The sequence below is a fragment of the Elephas maximus genome, chromosome 11, assembly GCF_024166365.1.
Source record: "Elephas maximus indicus isolate mEleMax1 chromosome 11, mEleMax1 primary haplotype, whole genome shotgun sequence".
In the NCBI taxonomy this organism is placed as follows: Eukaryota; Metazoa; Chordata; class Mammalia; order Proboscidea; family Elephantidae; genus Elephas; species Elephas maximus.
Window position 1 is genome coordinate 89153038 of NC_064829.1, and position 12064 is coordinate 89165101.

Genomic DNA, 12064 nt, shown 5'->3' on the forward strand with positions numbered 1-12064 from the left:
TTCGCAGATGTAAAGTCAGACTCTAGGTGGGTCAGTTTCTAAAAGTTCTCTTCAAATGATCTGCCACAGAACATTTCCTCATGGGGATGACATTAATTTCTAGGGGATGTGGACTTTAATTGTCAGGGAAATCTGAAGAGAAAGCAAAATTGTATAGCCATCCTCATGCTCATAATTCACAGTGCTTAAAACATGTTTCCCCACACCAGATGATCATGAAGATTCGGTCCTGACTCATGCACAGGAATATTCATTGAAGTACAACTTGTACAATCAAAAGGCTGATCCCAATGCAAATCGTCCTTAATAGGGACTATTTTAATAAACTAGGAATATACACATATATGTAGTACTCACAGCATTAAGAAAAGAAATGAGAACATCTCTAATTATCCTGGTATATTTTGTTAGGTTAAACAAAATTAAGGCTTAGTACAGTCTTATATGCTACATTTTTTTAATCTGTAAAGAAACACACACAAACACACATACATAATACATAAAAAACCAAACCCACCGTTGGCAAGTCAGTTCTGAGTCAGCAACCCTACAGTACAGAGTAGAACTGCCCCATAGGGTTTCCTAGGCTGTAATCTTTACAGGAGCAGATTGCCAAGTCTTTTCTTCTGTGGATCCGCTGGTGGGTTCAAACCTAAGACTTTTTGGTTAGCAGCTGAGTGCTTAACCACTGGACCACCAGGACTCCTTTCAAATAAAAACACAAATAACACACTATAAAAATAAACATTTCTCTGTTGCGTTTATACCAATATGAGAGATCTGTCATGTATCTTTTTAAAATCTAAACATACCAGCTCTGGGACATTTTCTTAATTCCTTTTTAGTGAAGTGCTAGTTTTTGTTAAATCTTAGCAAATATCATCGCTGTAAAAAAATTAATTAGACTTCATACCTAAAGGAAAAGTACTAATTAAATAGACTTCATCAAAATGTTAAAAACCAAAGATGTCACTTTGAGGACTAAGGTGCACCTGGCCCAAGTCGCGGTATTTTCAAGCACCTCATATGCATGCGAAAATCGGACAATGAATAAGGAAGACCAAAGAAGAATCGGCAGCTTTGAATTATGGTAACGACAAAGAATACTGAATATACCATGGACTGCCAGAAGAACGAACAAATCTATCGTGAAGAAGCACATCCAGAATGCTCCTTAGAAGCAAGGATAGCAAGACTACATCTCACCTGTTTTGGACATTTTATCAGAAGGGACCAGTCCCTGAAGAAGGACATCATGCTTGGTAAAGTAGAGGGTCAGCAAAAAAGAGGAAAACCCTCAGCGAGACAGATTCACACAGTGGCTGCAACAATGTGCTCAAGCATAACTATTTTGAGGATGGTGCAGGCCAGGGCAGTGTTTTGTTCTGTTGTACGTAGGGTTGCTTTGAGTCGGAACTGACTTGATGGCACCTAACAACAACAATTAAATAGAAAGAAATTTGTAAAAGTATTTCAGTTTGATAACTAATTTCCCCCAAAAGCTGGTGATGTATATTAGCAGGCAATGATTAAAAGGAAAACGTGATGCACTTATAAGTTGTCACATAAATGGTCAGGAAAAAGCACAATAAAGCTAAAACGGGATATAGTGCACCCTCCATTTTTCATAAATTAGTGTCATAATGGGCTTACACAGTCAAGGTGGAGGTTAACGTATGAAATAACTTTAGACTCTGATTAACTTTTAAAACTATGTTGTGATTTCTAGGTTAAAATTAACAAATGTGCATTCAACCTCTAAAGTAAAAGGGTAAAAAGAGGATTGCAAAAATAAGCATTAACACAGGAGTTAAGATACCAAACCTGTTGTCATCAAGTCGATGTGATTTCTATAGGACAGAGGAGAACTGCCCCATAGGGTTTCCAAAGCAGTAATCTTTTCAGAAGCCAACTGCTACACCTTTCTTCCACAGAGCAGCTGGTGGATTTGAACCACCGACCCTTTGGTTAGCAGCCAAGCTGTACCACTCTGGTGGTGTGCCACTGCACCACCAGGGCTCCTACACCAATGTTGATTGCAGCACTTTCCCCTCCCACCCCTGGTAACCACTAATAATCTACGGTTTCTATATATTGTCAATTTATACATTTCTGATAATACTGGAGGATTTTGTATCCTTATACAGGGAAAGCAATGGGTCATTTCATAGAGGGGAACAAAAGGGCTGACTGTTGAGAAACCTGCAAGGATTACTGCAGACATGTTCACTAGCCACTAACTGGGATTATCAAAAAGCCAAATAAACTTGAAAGATGGAGGAGAGGGTGGAAAATAGACAAAGTGCTCACCAAGACAAGGCCAATTTGGGTGACCCTGGTCTCAGAGGGGAGCCCTGGTGGTGCAGTGGTTAAGCGTTCAGCAGTTAACCAAAAGATTGGCAATTCAAATCCACCAGCCACTCCTTGGAAACACTATGGGACGCTTCTACTCGACAGCAATGGGTTTGGTTTTTGGGTTTGGTGTCAGAGGAGGATCTTCAGGTACTTTTCCTCTGGGGGAGATTTGTGGAGTTCTGGTCTTGTCTGGAAGGAACACTGGTGGTGCAGTGGTTGCTCAGCTGCTAACCAAAAGGTAGGCTGTTTGAACCCACCACTTGCTTTGTGGGAGAATGATGTGGCAATGTGCTTCTATAAAGATTACAGCCTTTGGAAACCCTATAGGGCAGTTTCACTCTGTGTTATAGAGTCACGATGAGTCAGCATCTACTTGACGGCAAAGGGTTTGGTTTTTTTTTTTTTTTTTTGCTTGGTTTGGTAAGGTCTGTCCATAAGACCCCACATCACACACCCAAAAGCCTCTGAGTATGTTTCCTCATCTGGAAAACACAGCTGGACAGGGAAGACTAGTGGAGAGGTTGGGATGGGTATTCCCTCCAGACAGGAGGGCTGATGACAGGGTCTGGGTTTGGTCTTCAGATGTTTTGATGAGACCCAAAGGCAGGAGAGACAGGGATATCCTTCCTGCTGCATATTGTGTAACCACTTATAGGTTTGAAAAGGAGAAGTAGCAGCAAGTCCACATCCTCAATCTCTGCTCTGATTCCTTGGCTACATTTTAGGCCTCACTCTCCTTCCTGGGCCAATGTCCAGCCTCCCTCATCCTCTCAGCCTTCAATTTGACCCCAGAAAGGTCTTCCCAACATCTTTACTGGGCCCTGTACCTATACCCTGGTATTTGAAGGCTCTTCAAAATCTGACCCATGTCCTTCTCCATGCTCACCTGAGCCTCTCCAACCCACTATCCTCACCTTCTATACTGAATTAAGGATTCATGGTGGTGTACACTATGAGTTGCAATCAACTCAAAGGCAACGGGCTTGGGGTTTTTTGTTCTGTTTTGGTGGTGTAATGGAGTCCTGGTTGCATAGTGGTTAAGAACTGGGCTGCTAATCCAAAGGTTGGCAGTTCAAATCCACCAGCCACTGCCACTGCTTGGAAACCCTGTGGGGCAGTTCTACTCTGTCCTATAAGGTCACTATGAGTTGGAATCGACTCGACGGCAACAGGTTTTTTTTTTTTTTTTTTTGGTAGTGTAATGACTGCTAAATGAAAGGTTGGCGGTTTGAACCCACCCAGCCGCTCCTGGGGAGTAGGATCTGATGATCTGCTCCAATAAAGATTACAGCCAAGAAAACCTATGGGATAGTTCTAGCCTGTCATGTGGGGTCGTTATGAGTTGAAAATCAACTGGATGGCATCTAACAACAAATACACTGAATTACTTCTGTTTCTCTGAACAGTGAGGAAAAGAAGGGGAATGCTTCCCAGGTAGAGGTTCATGTTATCAGCAGAAGCCTGGAGATGTGTGGGAGGTTTGCAGGAACCAACAGTGTTTCCCAGGGAAGAGGAAGTGGTGAGACTGGAAAAGCTTGAATCCTGGCTTTCAGGGTGACTACATGCTTTTCACTGTCTCAACCCAGAGGAGTGTACCCAGTATGGGGTAAAAATCAGAGGAGAACATTCCCTTAATTTATACTGAGGAACAGAATTTTTAATTCTCATGGAACCCAGGTTTCTGGATTTCAGGTTAAGGTGACCCGAACCAAGCTATTACCCTGAGATGATTTTTTTTTAAACTCTAGATGAAGGTTTACAGAACAAAATAGTTTCTCATCAAACAGTACATACATTGTTCTATGACATTGGTTAACAACCCCACATGTCAACATTCTCCCTTCTCAAATCTGGGTTCCCTATTATGAGCTTTTCTTTTCCCTCCTGCCTTCCAGTCCCTGCCCCAGGGCTGATGTACCCCTTTAGTCTTGTTTTGTTCCATGGGCCTGTTCAATCTTTGGCTGAAGGGTGAACCTCAGGAGTGACCTCATTACTGAGCTGGAAGGGTGTCCAGGGGCCATACTCTCAGAGTTTCTCCAGCCTCTGGTAGGCCAGCAAGTCTGTTCTTTTTTTTTTTTTTAATTTTTATTGTGCTTTCAGTGAAAGTTTACAAATCAAATCAGTCTCTCACACAAAAATTTATACATACCTTGCTATATACTCGATGGCACTGGGTTTTATATACTCCTAGTTGTTCACCCCCTAATGAGACCACACACTCCTTCTCTCCACCCTCTATTTTTGTGTCCATTCAGCCAGCTTCAGACCCCCTCTACCTTCTTATCTCTCCTCCAGACAGGAGCTGCCCACATAGTCTCAGGTGTCCACTTGATCCAAGAAGCTCACGCCTCACCAGTATCATTTTCTATCCCATAGTCTGAGACGGTCCAATCCCTGTCTGAAGAGCTGGCTTTGGAAATGGTTCCTATCTTGGGCTAACAGAAGGTCTGGGGACCATGACATCTGGGGTCCTTCTAGTCTCAGTCAGACCGTTAAGTCTGGTCCTTTTAGGAGAATTTGAGGTCTGCATCCTACTGCTCTCCTGCTCCCTCAGGGGTTCTCTGTTGTGTTCCCTGTCAGGGCCGTCATAGGTTGTAGCTGTACATCATCTAGTTTTTCTGGTCGCAGGCTGATGTAGTCTCTGGTTTATGTGGCCCTTTCTGTCTCTTGGGCTCATAATTACCTTGTGTCTTTGGTGTTCTTCATTCTCCTTTGTTCCAGGTGGGTTGAGACCAATTAATTGATGCATCTTAGATGGCTGCTTGCTAGTGTTTAAGACCCCAAATGCCATTCTGCAAAGTGGGATGCAGAATGTTTTCTTAATAGATTTTATTATGCCAGTTGACGTAGATGTCCCCTGAAACCATGGTCCCAAAGCCCCTGCCCCCTACTACACTGGACTGCGAAGCGTTCAGTTTCTTCAGGAAACTTCTTTGCTTTTGGTTTAGTCCAGTCATGCTGACCTCTCCTTTATTGTGTGTTGTCTTTCCCTTCAACTAAAATAGTTCTTGTCTACTATCTAATTAGTGAATACCCCTCTCTCTCCTCCCTCTCAAAACCATCAAAGAATATTTTCTTCTCTGTTTAAACTATTTCTTGAGTTCTTATAATAGTGCTCTCATACAATATTTGTCCTTTTGCAACTGAGTAATTTCACTCAGCATAATACCTTCCAGATTCCTCCATGTTATGAAATGTTTCACAGGTTCATCATTGTTCTTTATTGATGTGTAGTATTCCATTGTGTGAATATACCATAATTGATTTATCCATTCATCCGTTGATGGGCACCTTGGTTGCTTCCATCTTTTTGCTATTGTAAACAGTGCTGCAATGAACATGGGTGTGCATATATCTGTTCACGTAAAGGCTCTTATTTCTCTAGGTTATATTCCAAGGAATGGGATTGCTGGATTGTATGGTAGTTCTATTTCTAGCTTTTTAAGGAAGCATCAAATCGGTTTCCAAAGTGGTTGTACTATTTTATATTCCCACCAGCAGTGTATAAGTGTTCCAATCTCTCCACAACCTCTCCAACATTTATTATTTTGTGTGTTTTGGCTTAATGCCAGCGTCGTTGGAGCGAGATGGAATCTCACTGCAGTTTTGATTTGCATTTCTCTTAATGGCTGAGCGTGAGCATTTCCTCATGTATCTGTTAACCACCTGAATGTCTTCTTTAATGAAATGTCTGTTCATATCCTTTGCCCATTTTTTAACTGGGTTATTCATCTTTTGGTAGTTGAGTTTTTTCAGTATCATGTAGATTTTAGAGATTAGCCACTGATTGGAAAAGTCATAGCTAAATACTTTTTCCCAGTCTGTAGGTAATCTTTTTACTCTTTTGGTGAAGTCTTTGGATGAGCATAGGTGTTTGATTTTTAGGAGCTCCGAGTTATCTGGTTTCTCTTCTGCATTGTTAGTAATGTTTTGTATACTCTTTATGCCATGTATTAGGGCTCCTAGTGTTGTCCCTATTTTTTCTTCCATGATCTTTATTGTTTTAGATTTTATATTTAGGTCTTTGATCCACTTTGAGTTAGTTTTTGTGCATGGTGTGAGGTCTTCTATTTTGATGAAGTTTTTATCATGACTGGGTTTTGAGGTTTTTTAAATGCCGTTTCTGCATCAATTGATAAGACCATGTGGTTCTTGTCTTTTATTTATATGATGGATTATATTTATTGTTTTTCTAATGTTGAACCATCCCTGTATACCTGGTCTGAATCCCTCTTGGTCATGGTGAATTATTTTTTTGATATATTGTTGAATTCTGTTGGCTAGAATTTTGTTGAGGATTTTTGCATCTAAGTTCATGAGGGATATAGGTCTGTAATTTTCTTTTTCTGTGGTGTCTTTACCTGGTTTTGGTATCAGGGATATGCTGGCTTCATAGAATGAGTTTGGGAGTATTCCGCCCTTTTCTACGCTCTGAAAGACCTTTAGTAGTAGTGGTGTTAACTCTTCTCTGAAAGTTTGGTAGAACTCTGCAGTTTAGCTGTCCAGGCCAGGGCTTTTTTTTTTGTTGGAAGTTTTTAACTTACATTTTTGATCTCTTTTTTTGTTATGGGATTATTTAGTTGTTCTACCTCTGTTTGTGTTGGTTTAGGGAGGGTGTATGTTTCTAGAAACTCATCCATTTCTTCTTGGTTTTCAAATTTGTTAGAGTACAATTTTTCATAGTAATCTGATTCTTTTATTTTCATTGTGATATCACCCATCTCATTTCTTATTCAGGTTATTTGCTTCCTCTCCTGTTTTTCTTTTGTCAGTTAGTCCAGTGGTTTATCAATTTTGTTAATTTTTTCAAAGAACCAGCTTTTGGTCTTGTTAACTCTTTCAGTTGTTTTTCTGTTCTCTGTTTCATTTAATTCTGCTCTAATTTTTATTATTTGCTTTCTTCTGGTGCCTGAGGGTTTCTTTTGTTGCTTTCTTTCTATTTGTTCAAACTGTAGAGATAATTCTTGGATTTTGGCCCTTTCTTCTTTTTGGATATGTGCATTTATTGATATAAATTGACCTCTGAGCACTGCTTTAGCTGTGTCTCATAGGTTCTGATAGGAAGGGTTTTAATTCTCACTGGATTCTATGAATTTCTTTATTCCATCCTTCATGTCTTCTATAACCCATTTGTTTTTGAGCAGGGTATTGTTCAGCGTCCAAGTGTTTGATTTCTTTTCCCTGCTTTTTCTGTTATTGAATCCTACCTTTATGGCCTTGTGGTCAGAGAAGATCCTTAGTAATATTTCAGTGTTCTGGATGCTGCTAAGGCTTGCTTTATGACCTAATATGTGGTCTATTCTAGAGAATGTTCCATATGTGTTAGAAAAGAAAATATACTTGGCTGCTGTTGGGTGGAGTGTTCTGTATATGTCTATGAGGTCAAGTTGGTTGATTGTGGCATTTAGATCTTTCGTGTCTTTATTGAGCTTCTTTCTGGATGTTCTTTCTTCCTTCATCGAAAGTGGTGTGTTGTAGTCTCCTACTACAAATGTGGAGCTATGTTACTTTTCAATGCTGTTAGAGTTTGTTTAATGCAAGATACGTTAAACAAACTCTAACAGCATTGAACTTGCAGCCCTGTCATTGGGTGCATAAATATTTAATATGGTTATATCCTCCTGATATATTGTCCCTTTAATCATTATGTAGTGTCCTTCCTTATCCTTTGTGGTGGATTCAACTTTAAAGTCTATTTTGTCAGAAATTAATATTGCCACTCCTGCTCTTTTTTGATTGTTGTTTGCTTGATACATGTTTTTCCATCCGTTGAGTTTTAGTCTGTTTGTGTCTCTAAGTCTAAGATGTGTCTCTTACAGACAGCATATAGACGGATCTTGTTTTTTAATCCACTCTGCCACTGTCTCTTTATTGGTGCATTTAATCCATTTACATTCAGTGTAATTATGGATAGGTATGAGTTTTTTTGTTTTTTTTTTAATGAGTTTAGTGCTGCCGTTTTGATGTCTTTTATTGTGTTTTTTTTGACAGTTTCTTTTTCCCACTTAGTTTTTTTGTGCTGAGTAGTTTATCTTTATATATGTCTTTTCCTCTTATTTGTTGTTTTTTTATTTCTGCCGAGTATTTTTTTTTCTTGTATTTTATTTCGATGAGGATTGTTAGTCTCCTTTGTGGTTACCTTAATATTTACCCTTATTTTTCTATGTTTAAGCTTAACTTTTATTTCTTAATATCGCTTTGTTTTCCTCTCCATATGAAATATCTATGACTACATTTCTTAGTTCCTCTTTATTGTTTTAATGTTGTCTTCTTTTACATAATGACGTCACTGTTTCCATGTTTTGAGTGTTTTTTTATCTTGATTTATTTTTGTGATATCCCTACCTGGGCTAACATCTGGTTGTTCTGTCCTGTGTTCTAGTCTTAGGTCGATATCTGATATTCTTTTTCTAATCAGAGAACTCCCTTTAGTATTTCTTTGTAGTTTTGGTTTGGTTTTTACAAATTCCCTAAACTTCTTTTTATCTGGAAATGTCCTAATTTCGCCTTCATATTTGAGAGACAGTTTTAATGGCTTTATGATTCTTGGATGGCAGTTTTTTTCCTTCAATGCTTTATATAAGCCATCCCATTGCCTTCTTGCCTCCGTGATTTCTCCCGAGTAGTCCAAGCTTATTCTTATTGACTCTCCTTTGTAGGTAACCTTTTGTTTATCCCTAGCCACTCTTAAAATTCTCTCTTTATCTTTGGTTTTGGCAAGTTTGATTATAATATGTCTTGGTGACTTTCTTTTGAGATCTACCTTATTTGGAGTTTGACGAGCATCTTGGATAGATATCTTCTCATCTTTCACGGTATCAGGGAAGTTTTTGCCAATAAATTGTCAACAATTCTCTCTGTATTTTCTGTTATCCCTCCCTGTTCTGGTACTCCAGTCACTCATAAGTTATTTCTCTTGATAGAGTCCCACATGATTCTTAAGGTTTCTTCATTTTTTTAATTTTTTTAAACTGATTTTTCTTCAAATATATTGGTGCCAAGTGTTTTTATCTTCTGTCTCACTAAATTCTGCCTTCCACTTCCTCAGTTCTGCTCCTCTGAGTTTCTGTTGTCTAATTCTGTAATTTTATTGTTAATCTTCTGAATTTCTGATTGCTGTGTATGGATTCTTGCAGCTTATTAAATTTTTCATTATGTTCTTGAATAATCTTTTTAATTTCTTCAACTGCTTTACCTGTGTGTTCCATGGCTTGTTCTGAGTTTTGCCTGATCTCCTTTCTGATATCTTTTAAGAGTCTTGTATATTAATCTTTTGTATTCTGCATCTGGTAATTCCAGGAAAGCACATTCATCCAGAAGATCCCTTGATTCTTTGTTTTGAGAGCTTTTTGAAGCAATTATGGTCTGCTTCTTTATGTGATTTGATATTGACTGTTATCTCCAAGCCATCTATAAGTTATTGTATCAGTTTATTTTATGTTTGCCTACTGTATTCTAGCTTCTTGCTTTGTTTTGTTTTGATATGCCCAAATGGGTTGCTTGAGTGAGCTAGCTTGATTATTTTCGCCTTTGCAGCTCTGATGCCCTGTCCCCAGATGGCTAGAGCTGTTATCAGGAATATGAGCCTAGGAGTCCATTCACTTTTCTTGTATGAATTCAGTTCAGGTGTCCAGGTAGGTGGTCATCAAGTATGTGGTACAGGCTCTGTCCTACAGTCTTAGAGGGGCAGGGGTGATTGGTGCAGGTACCGGTATCTGGTTGCAGCCGGGGGTCACATTCTGAACAACCAGGGGGCTGACAACTGTCTCCCGAGTGTCTGTGAGGAAAGCGCATCCCTGTTCCATAAAGAGTGCAGGTGGGTGGGTTCTGCAGATGGACTATGGGCACCCAATGCTTTTGGTTGTAAGGACTGGGAGGTACCAGTTATCCTTGGACTCCTATTGCGGGTAGCTAGGTGATGTGGATGGAGCCACCAGTCTTTAGGCCCCTGAGGTGGGTAGGTGAGGACCCTGTTTAACAGGCAAAGTAGAGTCAAATATCAAACACCCACTTCTCTACCACATAGCCAAAACAGTTGCAGTGTGCCAACAAGGGCCTATTCTCCTGAAATAGGCCCACACAGGTCCATGCAGCGGGGAAAGGTATTCAAAGTCCATGGTCTGTTTATGCCTGGACAGGAGCCACTTCTGACCTGAGCTCCCCAGCTTAGGGGAGCTGGCAGATCGTCTTTTTTCCCAGTTGTGAATTTATTTCTCTTCCAAGGCTGGGAGAATGGCTCAGGTTGCTGAGCAGGTCCTATCTCAGGCCCAGGGAAATCAAGAGCTACTGCAGCCAGCTTGGGGGCTGGGGGCGTGGTAAAACAGATGCAAGTACCTAGCTTTTGCAGAGAGCATTGTTCTTTGATTCTGGAGGTGTGAGTAGGCTGTGCAGCTAGCTGCTCCCTGAGGAAACTGTGTCTGGAATGCTACTGTCAGCCCTGCTGCAGTCACTCCAGTGAATGATGCCTGAAACTTCCCGGCGATTTGGGTCCGGCAACACCCCTCTGCTTCTGAACCATCTCTCCTTCCCCATGCTGCTCAGTCCGTTTTCTAACTTTGCCTTTGATATTGAGGGCTCCTAGCTTGTCATAAGTATAATCGTTTCACTTGGTTTTTTTGGGGTCTTTGTTGTAAGAGGGATCACCAGAAGCATCTGACTATTCCGCCATCTTGGCCTTGCCTCCCTGGTCTTTCATTCTGAGTTATAATTTTGCTCCACATTTTTCTCCATCTCTGTCTGGGACCCTCTATTGTGATCTCTATCAGAGCAGTCAGTGGTGGTAGCCTGGCACCATCTCATTGTTCTGGACTCAGTCTGGTGGAGGCCGTGGTAGAGGTGATCCATTAGTCCTTTGGACTATTCTTTCCCTTGTATCTTTAGTTTTCTTCATTCTTCCTTGCTCCAGGAGGGGTGAGTCCAGTGGAGTACCCTAGATGGCTGCCTGAGATGATCTTTGAACACTGAACACTGAGAATACTGGCCTCCTAAAAGTCATCTTTAAATCAATCAGTAGTTTAGATTAATTAGTAAAGAATGTTTTGCCTTAGGCATTGTGCTCTTTTAAAAGAATGGTCTATGTGCAGTATCAATAGAAACTCCAATGGTCAGACTAGACTATGTTTTAAGGCATATCAGTAATTATTTTAATTGTTCTTCAAGACAATGCTGAATGAATCCTTCCTGACCACAAACTGTTGTATCAGTTCTCTTCCGGCCCTTTTTCCATGGCAATGTATAATTACTAGCAATAAGACAGGGTATAATGATCTTTGGAAGTTCTTCCCTCTTTGCGACACCCTTCAGCTCCTTAGTGGGAAGTGTTACCTCAATTTGCAAGTCATATATTTAGCAAACTTCAATCAGTTTGTATTATTGGCTTAATATGATTTTGTTTTAACACAACATAGATTGACCTGCTTGCCACTTTCACAGTGAAAATTATCATTGTATTAACACCAGATAAACTGATATGGAAAATTTAGAAAATCACTCTCAGAGTATATACTAGAATGTCACAAATGGTGCAAAAGTAGAAAAAGGGAAAAGAATTGGAAACATGGTTGACAGAAGTCATAAAGTTCACTTAAATTATAAACAAATAAGTCCATTTACTGCAAGTCAGAAGAAACAAAGTACAGAACAATCAGACCAAAATAGAAGCTTAGAGTCAGGAAACTAGTACGATTACAGATTTCTCCTGTTCTCAGGA